The sequence below is a fragment of the Rhinatrema bivittatum genome, chromosome 1 (genome assembly GCF_901001135.1).
Source record: "Rhinatrema bivittatum chromosome 1, aRhiBiv1.1, whole genome shotgun sequence".
In the NCBI taxonomy this organism is placed as follows: Eukaryota; Metazoa; Chordata; class Amphibia; order Gymnophiona; family Rhinatrematidae; genus Rhinatrema; species Rhinatrema bivittatum.
Genome location: NC_042615.1, coordinates 810,003,116 through 810,020,841, shown reverse-complemented (window position 1 = coordinate 810,020,841; position 17,726 = coordinate 810,003,116). Strand labels below are relative to the sequence as shown.

Below are 17,726 nucleotides of genomic sequence, written 5' to 3'. Positions count from 1 at the left end.
ACCCCCCCCCTCAAAACAGCCCGCCTCTCCACCACCAGAGAAAGAGCCTTCACCATTGCAGGCCCCGCCCTCTGGAACTCCCTCCCCACACACCTCCGTCTTGAACCCTCACTACCCAACTTCAAAAAAGGCATTAAGACCTGGCTCTTCAGACAGGCCTACCCCGAACCCAACCCCTCGTAGCCTACCCCCTGAAACCCCCCTAGTCACAGTACCGCCCACCACCCACCCACCCTATACCCCCCCCACCTTACACTTTACCGCACCCCATCTACCTTACAACCTGTACAATCTGCATGTTAAAAGTTAAAATTAATTGTCTTTCTTCTCCTGCCATAACTGCTGTAAATAAGCATATATATATGCTCCTCATAACTTGCCATAACTACCGTAAATAAGCCTCCATATATATACTCCATACAATCCATATTTCCTTCATTATCCGCTGTAACTTTGTGACAATGTTTATCCCTCATTTATTGCCTCTCATGTAAATAATGTTATGTTCCTTTTAATTTCTCAGCTACTATCTTCTTCCTCCTTTACTTCCCCCCTCTCCCCCCCCCCTTTTTTCTCAAACCTGCTCCATCTCCCACTCCCTTGTTTTTTGTAATTTCCTCCTTTCGCAAGTATATTGTAAACCGGCGTGATGTGCTCGCACGAACACCGGTATATTAAAAAGCTGTTAAATAAATCTACTGCCTCCACTGACGAAAGCATCAGCCTCTCAACTTCATTTGTACTAAAACATTGAGAATATTACATTCATTGGGATTCCATCATCCTATGATGTAAGCACTATAGAATTAGAGGTTTATGAAGTATGCAGTGCTCACATCACAATAAATACACATTTATTTATTTAAAATGTATTTATAAACTGCTTTACTGATTTAAATGAATCATCCAAGGTGATGTACAACAGTCAAATAAAACAATCAAAACATCCAACATTTGTAATACAAAATTAGATTGTAAGCCTTGTGGTGATAGGGAAATACCTATAGTACCTGAATGTAATCTGTTTTGATGTACATTTTGAAGTGCCGAAAAGTGGAATATAAATAAATAAATAGATAAAAGAAAAATAAAATACAGAATGAGGTCACGTGATGCTGTGAAGGCAGCCGGACATGTTGCTGATCGGCTCCTTTTGGGCCTGCTTACCATCCACCCCTGGCCTGCTGAATCCGACCAAATCTGTTGTCGTTTTGGATGCCCTACCATTGAGTAATGTGCGCTGATCAGAGAAGTGGTACTTTGAAGTGGATCATTTTGAACAGGCTTGCTAATAAAGAAAGATAAAACCCAACTGGCAGACCCACAACATGGCTGACGATAAGATGGAGGGAGCAACTGAGATGGCTCAGATGGAAGTGCTGATCACCACAGTCACTGGGGCAATCAAAAAAGCAATAGACCTTAAATTAGATGGGAAAGTCTAAGAAATTTTCGAAAAATGTGAAGCACTATCGGGATGACTCAAGTCAACTGCTCAATGTTTGATGGCTATGGAATAGCGCGTGTCAGATTTAGAAGATGGCTCCCAGCAGCAGTAACTAAAGTGGAGGAACGGCTGGAGGCTATGGAAAACAAACTGGAGGATTTGGAAAACGTTCGCGTTGCAACAGTTTTAAGTTCATGGACCTCCCTGAGTTGTTGCTAGATGTGGCTGCCTGCTTCAGCACCCTGATACGCTGGGACTATTGCGCATAGAAAGGGCATAGAAAGGGCTCATCGTATAGGCCCAAGGCAGGAGACTCATCACTGGCCCAGAGTGGTCATCGCCTGTTTCTTAGATTTTACACAGAAGGCTGCAATATTGCAAATGGTATGTTAAAGAGCCCAGCCCTGCATGGAGGAGAGGAAAATATTGATTTTTCAATCAAGCTCACCATGCTCTGTAGAGCTTTCTCTCACATATGCAATTCTTTGTTCCAAAAGAAGATACTCTTCTCTTCTCACTGCAGTATCCGGCCAAATTGTGGGTCACTCACACTGGGGCTACCACTATTTATAACACACCCACGGAGGCCATCTCAGACTCCATCCTGGCCACTTCCTCATTCTCCGGTAGCTGCTGGATCCAACGGAGGACAGCCCGAGCTACCATAGAGAAACAAATAGAAATCCGGACTTGTCACCAATGAAACAAATTCCTCTGGAGTGACTCCATTTTCCTATCATGAGGATCCTTCAGGGACGCATCCCCCTCTACCAGAATTGTAGTACGCCTGGTAACAGCATACAATGGAACCTATAAATCTTCTGCACCAAAGCCAGTAGAAGAAGATAAAAACGCTGTAAGAGATTAACAATCCAAAGACCCGACTCCGGAGATTCCCACTCAGCAACCATCTCTTCTACTTTCGGAAAGAGTAAAAAGGCGCTAGTGGTATTTCACTTTCCCTTGATTACAGAATCCAATGCCAGAGCCTTCTGTGGCTTTGATTCCTCCAGACTAAGGCAAGTATTTACCTGGTAAATCAAATAGCTTATCTTGTCCCTGTGAAAGAGACTGATCACAGAATCAGCCTTAGGAATTGGAGAGAATTCCCCCTCCTCCATACTGTCAGCATCCCTGAGTACCTCATAATTTGCCTGGTCCTCCCAGGAGGGCCCCCGGTTCCTCAAAGGCCAGCCATACCCTCATGACAGGGAATGTTCATGCATAGCAAATCCTATTTAAATAAAATAATGCGGCTGACTTACAAATTTGCAAGCTACAGCATTCCCAAAAATGTTAATCTGTCAAGGGAACATTAAGACCCTAATTTGGGTCCCGATGCTCACACAGTAGATTTAAAGGCCCAAGTACCAAATAAAAAAGTGGCCAATATTTTATAAAAGTGCCAGGGGATTTCCCTTGATCCCCCTACCTCCTCACCCCAGGGCCACCAACTGAGGCAACCCTGACAACAAAAGTGCAAAAATAGATATGCACAATGAAGCCTCCCCCCCCCCCCCCAATCCAAACCGAATCAACAGTGTTCAAATAGTAGCCTCCCAGCACCATTTTCATAACACAAATTACAAAGATTGGGACATACCGTACCCTTTTCCATCCCTCCCAAACTCCAAGATTAGAACACCTCATTTGTGGAATAGTGTATAATTGGGACCCCTTTCACCCCCTTGGACCCCAAAATCTATTTTAAAAAACCCTCTTTGGTTCAATAGTGCATCTCCTCTCGTCCCCCTCCCATACCCCATTACCTCAAAATATGGTAATGTGGTGCTTGGAAGGACTCAAGGCGCCTCCTAGCCCTAGGCAGCACTATTTTCCAAAATGGCGCTTGTCAGGCCTTCCCCCTGTCATATCACTGGGGCAAGGTCTGGGCCCGGGACCATGGCCTCGCTGTGCCTGGATGTGGTGTCCCACTCATATAATACGGTGTGTGAGCAGCCTCTCTCTGTGCCTCCTCCTCCTGGTCTGCAGCAAGGTGGGGTGACATTTTTGGGGCCATAATAGACCCACTCTCATTCTCTTAGCCTAATCACAGGTGGCTACAGCCCACTGCTTTTCTCCCTAGCTTTATTGCATCCCTTCTGCAGGACCCCCGGGATGGACTTGCAGACATCAGATTGGGGACCATTGTACCACAGGAGTCTCATCACTCCCCCCAATCTGTGTTAGAAGCATTCTGGAAGCCACGGCTCAGCTTGCTTTACCAACTTCTTATTTATTTTAGCCCTTCTAAAATGAATGGAATAAGTACAGTATGGACTTGATGATCCTGGCAAAGTATTTCAGGGTAAGGTACATTTATTTTCTGTTTGGAAACTTTAAAAAGAATTTTATATATCTTTTCCTATGAAAAGGTAGAAAAAGATGATTTCTTAATTTATTTATTTATTTATTTTTAATTTTTATATACCGAAGTTCTTGTAGGGACTACAAATCACTCCAGTTTACATAAAACGAATAACTGCTCAACAGAGAGCGGAGCTTTACATGGAACCGTAGAACATATGGAACAGTATAACTGTTTGACAATTTAACATAGTACTAAATAAAGAAATAATAGTTTAACTGGAACATAAATAAAGAGTATAATATTTTAAATATGAAGAAGTATAACTATTTAATGTAGTAATAAATAAAAAGAAAAAAAAATATAAGCAAAGCCAAATAAATATAAGAAAAAACGTGAATTTTGAGCTCCAAGATAATTGTCCCGTTGCATGTTCTTAAAAGTAGTATTTGATACAGTGTCCATAATTAAGGGATATCTAGTAAATTAGGAAGTCTGTCCGACACAGAAAGAATTAAGCATCTGGGATGGGAATAAACACAAAAAGATAAAAACACAAAAAGATAAAAACACAAAATGGGAATAAACACAATGGGAATAAACACAAAAAGATAAAAACTCTTTTTTTTTCCATATATCTCATTTAAAAAAGCACACAATTTAAATAAAAAATCTATTTCCACAACCCGGTTTCATTTGTACTCTGTGTAAGGTAGGTCATACAAAACATTATCCAGCAAACCAGAGCCATGAGAATTAGGATCAAACTTGTAAACAAGGATCATCAATAGAAACATAGACTAGGATGGCAGATGAAGACCTCATGGTCCATCTCGTCTGCCCATTTTCCCTTCCTACTGCAGTACCACAGAGTCCGCTCAATTCGTGGTTTTATTTAAAAATCTTTTTTCTTTCCTCTACAACATAAAGTCACGAGACACTCCTAGACTTCTATGAGTACACTGTAGTTTTCTCCCTGATACTGCGATTCTGATTGATATAATGTTCATTAGATTTGTGCTGTCATTCACTACAGACTGCAAGGGTACGAAGACAGAAAAAAAATGAAGGTTGGCTGAGTCTCTCTCTCTTTCCTCTTCCCACACCTGTCATTTTAGATTTTTGTCTTTCATGCTTCTCTTTCTATGTCAAGGTGTTTGCTCTTTTTTTTTTTTGCTTCCTTCCTCTCTCCCACACCTCACCTCACCCTATTTGATTCACTTGTTTTTTGAATCTTTTTCTCAAATGAATATATCAGACCTCCAGCTGTCAAGAATGGGGAAGCTGTCCTTATCAGTGGCACTTCAAAACTAGGCTGCAAATGCTTCTGCGGGGTGTGATTGCTGTGGGCCTGAAAATATCACTGTCACCACATCACTACCTATCATTCACCCTCTCTCCTTTCTAATTAAACTTTCCCTAGGCGCTAATGCTCTTCCTTTGTCGTTGCCTTCATCTCAAACCCCCCTTTTTGACCTGTCAACATTGGTAAACTATTATGAGGAGAAGGAGAACTATTACTGTACAATTTCAAACTGAATTTTACACCATATGATGTTTTAAAAATTATTATTAAATAAAAGGACATCATCTCCTTGAATATGATACTTTAAACAAGATTTATTTTTTAAAGACTTTTATTTGTGACTAAAGTTAGTAAAATATTCAGATGTTTCCTGAGCCAGGTAAAAACATAATAAATCACTAATTCCCCTTCTGTCAGATTTCATATTATTTACAGGTTCTGAAGATCCATCCTCTTTAGTCACTCCCCCGTGAATAGAATAATTTAATCCATTTGATTCACTCAAAATTCATCAATAAGCTAACTAGAGAGTGCATTGTACAAATCAACTCCTCTTGTATCTTTCATCGATTCAAACAGCAGAAAATCTTCAGTGATGTCAACTTTGCTGTTCATACCTCCTATCACCCCACCAAACCTACCCCACCCCGAGTTAAAATTGCCCCCTCTTACAGTGGTATAAATAGTAAAGTGATATATTGGTCTCTCTTTCTCTCCCCCAACAGCATGTACAATAAAAACCTTTACACCCGGGAATGCACAGCTATCGCGGCCACCACTCACAGAAAAAAAGTGTAGTTGTTTGTGGAATCAAAATCCGCATTGCTGTGCGTTACTCTTTTGTATTTGATGTTAGGAGCCGCTCATTAACATAACCTCCACCCAAACTCCTCCCACTTGCTTAGCAAATGTCACATTTGCATACTAGCAAGCAGTTGCGTTATTTAACGTGCGCGTTATGGCGTTATCGCGAAATGATAAATGATCCTGTTAATTTGCTACATCATCATAAATATATAAATAAGTATGATTCCCCAACATACAGCAACTCTAAATGTAGCCAGGAACATAACTGCAGTTTTATATCCAACTCTAGTAAAATTCTCTCTAAATGATATTCAATCTTTCGATGGAATTGTGCAGCTCAAATAAGATTGTGAAAAATAGGAAGAGTGTTTTTCACCCATCAGATTTCTCGTCTTTAGCAGTTTCATTATTAAATCTTTACCTGATTCCCTTTTAAAGGTAATCAATAATGCAGCTCTAATTTTTCTTTTCCATTCAGGAAGAGTAGATGACAGTTTTGAAGAGCCGCCATTATTCACCATTTGATTCTGATAGCCGGCTTCCTGAGGCAATTGAATGTTTGGATTATTGATTCTGTTTCTCCACAAGAAGTAACTGCTGAGAATGAACTGCAAACTTCTCTGCCTCATGAGCAGTTATTGTGCCTTACAAAATATACTCGGCAGCGCTCTCAACCAGCTGAGTATGTTTAGATCTCATTTTATTCAAAAGGTCTTTGCTTTGCCTCCAGTGTAATAAATTGCTTTTAATTAGAGCTGTAAAGACCATCCTGTTATTCTCAGCTTGGTCTGTAACTTTTAAGAAAAGCCGGTTTCATACCATTCATTTCCTCGATAACATTTCACGGAATATCAGAGTAAGATGTAAACTTGCTATCCATAGGATAAAAATGTTTCTCTGTCTCTCAAGCTAGCATAAGACAAACAGGAGATAATTTTCAAAAGAATTTACACGTTTAAAACTGGGGTTTGCACTGTAAATGCAATTAATGTGTGTAAGTGGGCTTATGAAAATTGCTATGATACATACTACTGAATTGTCAGCAGGCTTTATCGGGCTAATATTAAAAGCGCTAGGCATGCCTATACCGGGAGATAAGCACGTGGCTGGGCCACAGACGTATCTCCCGGTATGCACAGAAGAGCCAGTTAAAAAAAAAAGGGGGGGTGGGCCGGGGGGCAGGGGGTGTCCGGCTGGGACAGTGCCCTTAAGCTGGTCTGGGCAGCTGCTGGCCTGTGCGTGGAAGAAACTGCTCCTCTGGAGCAGACAAAATTTAAAAAATAAAAAGTGGGTTAAATAGGGATAGTATAGGGATCAGAGAGGAGAGGGGAAGAGGGAGGAAGGATAGGGTTAGGGAAGTGTTACGCTTCCCGGCCGTGTCCGCTCTGCGGCCGGTCCTGCTCACCTCTCCCTTCCATCCACAAGCTCCGGGTTTACCTCTGCTGCCGCAGCTAGTTTGCGGCGTCCCCGGCTCCCCCGCTCACTGTCTCCGACGCCAGCCTCACAGCGGAGGTCCCCTAGGGCTCCGCATCTTCCTGGTCCTCGGCCCCGCCCCTAGGTGCGCGCGGGGCCGACATCGCCCTATTTAAAGGGCCAAGCGCGGGAAACCCGAACCCGGCACGCCCTGATGACATCACGCAATCCAGCTATATAAGGCAAGGCCCGTTCCCCAACGGTGCCTTGGCAATCGGGTCGTACACTCCGGTGTGTCTAGTTTGCCTTCCAGTGTCTCTTGTTCCAGTGTCTCCTTTTCCAGTGTCTCTTGTTCCAGCATCTCCTGTTCCAGCGTCTCCTGTGTCTCCTGTTCCAGCATCTCCTGTTCCTTCATCTCTCCATCCCTGGTAGTACCCTTCGGACTGATCTCACGGTACTGACCTTTGCTTGCTCCTGACGTCATCTGCCTGCCGCCTAGATCCGACCTCTGTCTGTTCTCTGCCTGGAACCGACCTCTGCCTGAACACTGACTACTCCTGATCGCTGCCTGGAACCAACCTCTGTCTGAACACTGACTACTCCTGAACACTGCCTGGAATGCCTGACGTGACTACTTCTGGATTGACTACAGGTACTGATCCCTGCTTCAGCTGACCATTCTGAACTCTGGCCTTGATCCTTGCTATCCATTCGGGCTCTCTATTCTGGCCTCCTGTGACTTCTGGACATTCTAGTTTGGACATCGACTGAGCACCCTTGTTCATGGTGGGCACTCCTCTGCACTTCCTCTCTAGGAGATCCTGTGTAAAACACAATCTGAACTTATCTCATGTCTCAACATATGATCTTCCTTGCCCGTTATTTCATTTGCCTGCCCGACATTGACAATGTTTCAGCGCACCCACTGCGCCTGCTTCAGGGGCACTTAGTTATAATCATTTTAGCTCAACTTAAATTCTCTCCACAGCTTGTACTATTCAAACTTGGCGCGTGAACCCTTCCTCTGTTCAGTTGAAAGGGCTAGCTGAATCAAAGACAACAGAAGCAAGAAATTGCAGCATTATAAATCATTACAAAAATAAGATGTAAATAGAGACAATTTGTAATACCACCTGAGCCTGGGTCACAAATAGCAAGTGTTGCTTACCTGTAACAGGTGTTCTCACAGGACAGCAGGATGTTAGTCCTTACATATGAGTGACATCACAGGATGGAGCCCTGTACGGAAAACCTTTCTGTCAAAGTTTCTACAAAGCTTTGACTGAACCTGGCACACTCAGTGCACTGAGCATGCTCAGCCTGCAATGATCCCTGTGAACCACAGGTGTCTCCCTCAGTCTCGTCTTATAGCTAAAAGCGCAAGCGAAACTAAAATAAAAGTAAAAACCTATACAGACCCAACTCCGCGGGGTGGCAGGTGGGTTTCGTGAGAACTAAGATCCTGCTGACCTGTGAGAATACCTGTTACAGGTAAGCAACACTTGCTTTCTCACAGGACAAGCAGGATGGTAGTCCTCACATATGAGTGACATCACAGGATGGAGCCCTGTACGGAAAACTTTTCTGTCAAAGTTTCTACAAAGCTTTGACTGACACTGGCACACTCAGTGCACTGAGCATGCTCAGCCTGCAATTATCCCTGTGAACCATAGGTGTCTCCCTCAGTCTCGTCTTATAGCTAAAAGCGCAAGCGAAACTAAAATAAAAGTAAAAACCTATACAGACCCAACTCCGTGGGGTGGCAGGTGGGTTTCGTGAGGACTAAGATCCTGCTGTCCTGTGAGAACACCTGTTACAGGTAAGCAACACTTGCTTTCTCACAGGACAAGCAGGATGGGAGTCCTCACATATGGGCAAGTACCAAGCTGAGGATGCCCGAGAGTGCACCAAATGCACCCAAGACACACAAAAGGCGCAATGGCGGGGGTGGAATTTGGAACGGAGGGCATCCTGAAACCCGTAACAGGTTGGTGGAAGGATGTTGGATAGTTAAACCGAAAAGAATAAGAGTAGACGGACTGGCCAAACATGGAGCATGCCGGCTAGTCGTATTTAAGCAATAATGGGCTGCGACGGTATGGAGAGAGCTCCAGGTTGCAGCCTGATAAATATGTACAAGCAGCAGCGGCCGAGGGGAAGCTATTGAGGCTGGGATGGACGCAACAGAGTGTGGTTACACATAGTGTTGTAGTGAAATGCCTGCTTGTTGATAGGAAAAGAGATACAGACCGTCAATTAGGAGGAATAGGTCTGTTCGTCCACTGGAACTCGCAGCTTGACTCTTGCCACACAAGGAAAGAGTTAGGTGGAATTCCTATGGAGTGTAGTTTGATCTAGATAGAATGCTAGTGCACTATTTCTGTCCAAGGAGTGGAAAAACCCTCTCACTTTGGTGAGTGAGAGGTGTTGGGAAAAATGGGCAGAGTATATTCTAAGTAAGGTGAGATGCAACGTCTACCTTAAGAAGGATATGAAGTTGAATACATAAAACCACTCGGTCATGGAGGAACGCAGGGTCGGATGAGTATGTAACAAGGTGTGTAACTCACTGACCCTGTTGGCAGAAATGACATTTAGGAGGGAAAGAATTTCCCATGCCAAACTGTGAAATGAGAGGAATGGAAAGGTTCGAACGGAGAAAGTATGAGACTTATAAGCACGAAATATAGGTTCCATTCCGTGACTAGTGAAAATAGAGGCGGCTTGATCAGTGGATAATCCATGGTAAGCTGACTCAGAAGGGGTTTACCGTTAATCGGGTATTCCCACTCCCAAACGATACACCAATTGGAACAGAGATGTACCTATGTGGAGGATGTCTGGGGAGCAGAATCCGAGGGAGCAAGAGAAAAGAGTGGTGTAGAAAAATGAAAAAGGGTAATACCCTTTTGTATGTGTCATGTGGTAAATCATGCCATTTTGAATGGTAGGATTTATGTGTGGAAGGTTTTGTGACATTACCAGTATCTGAGAACATCAGTGAGTCTACGATTTGTGACTGACTGGGGAGAAGGCGAATTGGTTACTGGTGCGATAGATTGAGAAGTATGGGAAGCATACTGGTCTTGGCCAGGACATGGGTCTGAGGAACAGTGAACCCGTTCCCGGTTCAGCATTAGAAGAGTGCTGGCTATGAGAGGCAGCGGAAGAGACACATTTAAGAGGCCCTTTATGGAAGAAAGGCATCTATGGGAACGCATTGGAAACATGTGTAGGGAGTAGAATCTGTGCACCGTATGGTTCGATTCGGATGCAGAGGGCAAGTTCGGTTGACCTCAGTGCTAGAAGATTTTTCTCGCCACACATGTAGTCCAAGACCATTCGAGAGGATGGAACCTATATGGTGAGGGTCTGTTAGTGCATTCAGTAAGTCTCTTAGATAAGTGGCCCGAGGATGCATAGAGTGAGCAAGGGCCAAGGGTAGAGCTGCGCAGCTTCCTTGCAGAGCAGCTAACAGGTTGTGCGTGCTTGTGTGTTGGAGAGCACATTGTGCATACAGACAGACAGCACAGGGACAAAGATTTGTTGCAGAGGCAGTATTGGAAGGCATAAGGATATAACTCATGGCGACAAGCTCCAGGAAGTTTATGTGAAACTGTGCCTAGAGCGGAATAGACGCATATTGGGTTGAGAAGATTTTAGGTCAAAATTACAACCCTGAGTAAATGCGAGAATGAGCAGGTCAGACTAGGTTTTGGTTCTAGATCTGCAATATAGATGAGGGACGAAAGCGGTTGAACAGCTTAGACCCACTGATAATGGAATTTCACTGAATCTAACTCATAGCAGTTTGGGATCTATGAGGAAAGAGCATAGTGAAAAAACCCCATAGCCCGACAATGAAGAATTGAGGAGCTGAGGTTATGGGATATGCACGCAGGGACATGTAGGAATTTATTAGAATGTCTGCGCGGTTGCGGGACAGGAAGGTCATTGTGACTGTGGTGTCCAGAAGTGTTGAATAAGGGATTTATGGCAGTGACAGTAATCACAGATAGTAAATCTATGGTGAGTCATGAAGAAGTTAGAACTTATTGCGTGGACTGACTGTGGTTATGCAGCTGTCCATGCAAGGAAAGCGTGAATGATGTTGCACTCCGTAGAGAAACAGTAGTCACCGATAGTGATTCAATGAAATACCCCAGTTGCCGAAGCTGGTGCAACCGGCAGAGCTTGGGATTGTGATGTTGTTGACTCACTATGAAGCACATAGAAAAATTAGAGGTAATGTACTTACTGCGATATGTAAGCATAGTGACAAGAGATACCATTTTACCTGTGCCTTCTGAAGAAATTTGGTATTTCTGAGGTCCAGGATGGGCAGAGAGTAACTACTTTCTGTTGAAAGAAAGAATAGTGTAATTAAAACTCCCCAAACCCCTCCCCCCCCACGCTTTGTAGCATCTGGGGGAGTGTACCGGGAACCTTGGTACAAAGTGGGTTGGCCGCTCTGATGTCCGGCCAGTTGGGAGACCAGGAGGTGTCCAACTGGAGGGGCTGATGTAATCTGGATATCATGTAATCTCCCACGGGAGTGTGAGTGGTAAAGTCTTACCCGTATTTCTGTGTGCTGTACAAGGAGACATCGAGACCTGTCATCAGGCTTCGAGATGGACTTGCACTTGAGGTAGTATTTGCTGGATCTCGTGTTTAGCAGATCAGCGAATGCATCTGGAACTTTGGTTCTGAATTAGGAACCAGAAGCCAGAGTATTAATCAGTACAGAGCCCCGTTGCTGAAAATGGGAGGATGTCCTGATGCAATCCCAAAGAAATGATAGAGAGGTTCTATTGGTATTGTGGCTGACATAGCTGGCATAGTGATATGTGACACTAATATGGTTCTTGAAAGGTACATGACCTAGAACTTTTCGAACCATGTGGCCCGAATTAGAGAACACATCTCAATGGGAATGCCGCAGAAGCGGGTACTTACCATCCGACGTGGATCGCCGAAGGATGAACCGGTGAAGATTGCTGGCTCCGTGGATTTCAGGAGTCATCGAGGGGTAGCCTGTCGGACATAGATGCCCGTCTCAACTCTGATGCCTGGTATGGTGGTGCAGGTATAGAGGAGACAGGCTGAGCGTGGCTGGTGCTACCACAGTCATTTTGTGGAGGGCCACAATCCCACACTGATGTCGATGGAGCACACCTCGGGAACAGGGGAGCCATCTTTGGCTCATGAACCCAGCCCTCGTCGCAGCAGCTCGATGTCTCGTGACGCCAGTGCAGAATTCTTCAGAACTCATTCCGGTGTTTCTGGAGCACCAAGGACTGATAGCACTGTGCAGAACAGTGGCGATGGCAGTGGTAATGTTGCTCGGCCCAGGCGTTCTCCATCACCGAGAAGGATAGCACCGATGTGCTGGATGGCGTCGGTGGCGGACGATGACCATGTCGGTGATGATGCGTGCCATGGTGCTAGGCCCGGTTTTTCCCCAGCATCGAGATGGATGCTCTCACTGTCTTGGATGGCGACTGATGACAGACTGTCAGCATGCCTGCACTGCTCCTGGCACTATGTAGTGTTGTAGGCTAATATGGGGCTTTAATAAGAATCCAAAGCATGGAGCACTATGTTTAGGCGAGGCATTACGTGGAGATGCTATGTCGGTATTGACGGTGTCGATAGTGGCCGAAGCGGCCTCAAGGGTAACGTCAAAAATATATATGAAACAACGTCGATGACCCGGGCAGAGCAATGATGACAGTGATGGAAGCACTGATGGCATAGGCGTAGGTATCTATGGAAACAATGTGGCATCGAATAATAAAAAAAAAACATTGTTGGCTTTGGGAAAATGATACCGGCATCGACAGAGTCGATGACCGCATCGATAGGAACATCAAAGACACCGATGGAAATGACGTGGGCGTCGAGGGCATCGATGTATGGAGGCGGGCGCTGACGGCATCAGTGGAATGGCCACGGGCATCGGTGGCATGGCCATAAGCATCGACGGTATCGATTGGATCGACTCGGGCACCAATGGCATCATTGGCATCGATGCCACTGACACGGGCACCGATGGAATTGATGTTAGCATGGATGCCATCGATGGAATTGACATTGGCATCGATCGCATCGATGGAATCAACCCTGGCATCGATACCACCGACCTGGGCATCAATGCCACCGATGGAGTCGACCCAGACATCGATGCCACTGACCTGGGCATCGAATCCATCGATGGAATCAACCTTGGCATCGATGTCATCGGTGGAATCGTCCCTGGCATAGATGCCATCGATGGAATTGACCTGGGCATCAATGCCATGGACAATGGTATCGATAAAAATGTCCTGGGCATTGATGACATTGATAAAATAAAGGATGGTATTGATGGAAATGATCCTGGCATCAATGGAAGTGCCCTGGGTGATGGTGGCATCGACCCGGGCATGGATGGCACAGACGAGACAAAGGTGTGCGTCAATGGCATCCATTCGGGCAATGATGGCACCAATGAAACCCAAGGAAAAATCAGTGCCATGGATGAAAAACACGGATGGAACTGATAGAAACAATGGCAGGGACCGATGGCATCAGTGTACCACGGGGGAGAGGTACCAATGGCATCGAAGAATCCAGGACGGTCTAAAGGGGGTACCGTCGGTAGCGATGGGGGCATCGACTGTACGAGGGTACCGAGGAAATCGAAGGACCTGAAATTGACAGGGGCCCTGGCGGCAACGGAAACCGTAGAAGTCCCTGTCCCACTAGCGCTAATAACCAGGCAGAGTGTCACAGAGGGACACTTGCGGGCTACGTGTGGCTAACTGAAAACATAGGGAGAGGGAAGGCCGCAGTCGGTTGGCAGGCCAGGGAGGTGACAGGAACCGACCCAAAAAACAGGGCATAGTACTCACCAAGCATCGAATAAACGTACGCGAAGGGAGACCTGTGCAGAGAAAAGTGTTTGTGAAGTAAAAGTTTAAGTGTTTCCATGAAGAAAAAGTGTTAGAATTTCTCACAGAGCGGAAAAAAGAAGAATGAGGGAGACACCTGTGGTTCACAGGGCTAATTGCAGGCTGAGCAAGCTCAGTGCGGCAGTGTCAGTCAAAACTTTGTAGAAACTTTGACAGAAAAGTTTTCCGTACAGGGCTCCATCCTGTGATGTCACCCATATGTGAGGACTACCATCCTGCTTCTCCTGTGAGAACAGCTGGCATCAGCTTTAAAGAATTCTCTTCTCCAATGGGAGCTTCATTGAAATCAGCCAAACTTAAGTACCTGATTCACTAAAAGGTGATTTTTAAAAGCCCTAGGTGTGCCAAAGCTGGGAGATATGCGTGTATTTTGGGCCGGTGCGCGCTACACGGATTTTAAGAAGTACTCGAGAGTGCATAAATATCCCGGTATGCGCACAAACCAAGAAGTGCAAAAAAGGGGTAGGGTGTTGGTATGGTGTGGGTGGAGCCTGGGCAGATCATGGGCATTCTAGGAAGGTAATTTGAAATATGCGCATAAATATTTACGTGCACAAGCAAGTGCCGGGGTCCCCTTGTGTGTAACTTTACTTCTGCTACGGATGGCATGTAAGTTTTAAAATTAAAAAATCAGGCTAGCCAGCGGGGTTGAAGGGTCATGGCTAATAGGGTAAAAGGGAAGAAGATTAATTAGGGGGTTAAGAAGTTGGAAGCCTTGGCCTGGGAAGTTGGCCTGGGAAAACTGGTAATTGCATGTGCAATTACCAGTTCCATCCCTGTTTTATTGTAACTGCAACGTTTCTCTTCACACCTGTTAATTATTTATGTTTTGTATTGGCCAAATCCATTAAGGCTTTTCTTCCATTTTGTATCTATGGGAAACACACGGGGACGGTAACTTTTAAATAACCACACGGGCATACATGTACTCGCATATGGTGGCTCGCATGAATGGATGCAACCATTTTATAACATAGGCATGTATATATGCAAATGATATAAAATCAGCTGTACATGGGTACATTGCATGACATTTTGTATGGACACGCGCTTGTGTGTGCAAATGCCGGTGCAACTGTGTAAGTGGGGGGATTTTTTTTTAGATCTGTATGCATATTTTATTTATTTAGTGTTTTTCTATACCGGCATTCGTGATAGGTGTCACATCATGCTGGTTTACATTTAACAAGGGGGGGTGTAAAATGAAGATACAATAAAACTTCAACTTCAAATTATTTATGTTTTGTATTGGCCAAATCCATTAAGGCTTTTCTTCCATTTTGTATCTATGGGAAACACACGGGGACGGTAACTTTTAAATAACCACACGGGCATACATGTACTCGCATATGGTGGCTCGCATGAATGGATGCAACCATTTTATAACATAGGCATATATATATGCAAATGATATAAAATCAGCTGTACATGGGTACATTGCATGACATTTTGTATGGACACGCGCTTGTGTGTGCAAATGCCGGCTCTACTGTGTAAGTGGGGGGGGATTTCATTTTAGATATGTACGCATATTTTAGATATGTATGCATATTTTAATACCTACACATCTCTAATACCTACCATTAATGCGTTCTGTGTTTTTTTCTTCTTTTTTGTTTTTAACATTTTTTTTTGTTTTTCCCAAATTTTTTAATTTGTGTCCCTTGTTTGCCATTAGTGCACACTAACGTGATTAGTGTGCACTAATGGTGAGTATGCACAAACACATATACAGACAACTAAAGCCCCCCTTAATATATATGTACTGAAGAGTCAAATTAGCAACATATATATATATATATATATATATATAAATAACTGACAAATTCAAAATATATTTTTGCCAATTACTATGTACCTCTTAAAAAAATTAAAGCAAGATTGGGGAATCCAAAGTATTCATATCCCAAAATGCAAGGGCCCTGTTCCCAAAATTAACATGAGCTAGCAAATTCAAATTATGCATTTGCATTGCATGCTTATTGCTTTGTTTACTAGAGAATTTGTTGCAATTGTTTGCTTATATTTGTTAACAGGCAGGTGGTATCTTCCCTCCACACACCACCTGGAAACCTTGGCAACACAAACAAGTAACTAAAGAGACAGCAAATGGAAATGGAGGAGTATAGCTTTAGCTAATGAACTACTCCCCCATTTGACACTTTTTAACCTGTGTGTAACATTTCTAAACAGTGTATACTATTTGCCGAAGTGTGCACTAAATGGAAATAATGTGCACTAATGCAAAATGTAGAAAAAAAACAGTTGGCAAATTTTTTTTGTTTCATGATATAAAGAAAAGGAAACAAAATAGACAATTTATTTGACAATGTCTATTTCATTAAAAATGAAAGCACATTCCTAGTAGGTATGTCATCAACCCCACAGAGTACCCACAAATGTTTTCTTGGAGGAAATGCATAAAAATAAAAAAAAATAGAAAACGAAGAAAAAAATCAGTAGGACAATTCAGTCAAAGAAAGCTGTGAGACTGCAGCTAAACATGACCACTTTTATTCCCTTAGAAGCAACTCATTTTCATTATCAATTATTTGTAATTTGTGAATATCTTTATACAATATCTACAGTACTAAGTAGGCTGATGAACTAGAAATACCCATTCATCAAATACTGAACTCTGCTATATTGTATGCTTTCCAATTTCATTATATTCTCATTCTTGAATTGTTTAAAGACATTTTTTGAGCAATTATAGAATAATTTATAGAGAGGGTTGATGGATTACAAAGTAATCAGTATTGTTACTGGAGCAAATTTTGTTAGGAAATGACTACAGAAGAAAATATATGATAAGACACTTCATGCAGGCCAGCTGAATTCCCAAACAGTTCCTAAAGCTGCCAAGCATATTTGGCTTTAATTCTCAGCTTCTTGGCTGTCTAGCTAGTAGATTTACAGAAGCAGACCCAGCTGAAGAGTTTGAAACAAGGTATTTCAATCAATGTGACAATCACAATAAAAGCAACACTGAAAGCAGCTCTTTAAAGATCTATTCTATTCTAGTTCACATTTATTAATTAACTATCAAAAAACATTGTTGCTCAAAGCAATATAAAATATATATAGGGACTTTCAAATTGGTTTATTATTTTATTTTTCCCTGAAATTTATCAGGGTTTATTATAATAAGAACAGAGGCAGGAGAAAATGAGCGGGAACACAATTCATCATTTTTCTGGATATTTCAGAGTTGAGTTTGGAGGACAGAAGCCAAAACAGTAAAAAATTAAATAAGCAAATGATTAAAACATGAATCGGCTTTATTTAATTAACTAAACAGAATTTACTATCTTCAACAGTATCCCTCCTTTCTCTCCCCCCCCCCCCACACCCATCCCTGCCTAGCATATTGTCCCTCTCTCTCAATCCCTTCCCCACTAGACATCTTCCTTCGCACTCCCTACTCCCCCATTTGAGCAGAATCCATTCCCTCCTTACCAGTAGTGGTTCTAGGCTCCTATCTAGCCACAG

At 43.4% G+C, this 17,726-nt stretch overlaps 1 protein-coding gene across 1 annotated transcript in view; it reads right to left on the bottom strand.

Annotated features, from left to right (window-relative positions):
• DNAI1 (dynein axonemal intermediate chain 1) overlaps positions 1-17,726 on the bottom strand; it is a 730,814-nt gene that overhangs the window by 343,919 nt on the left and 369,169 nt on the right. The gene's annotated exons all lie outside the window — the stretch shown is intronic.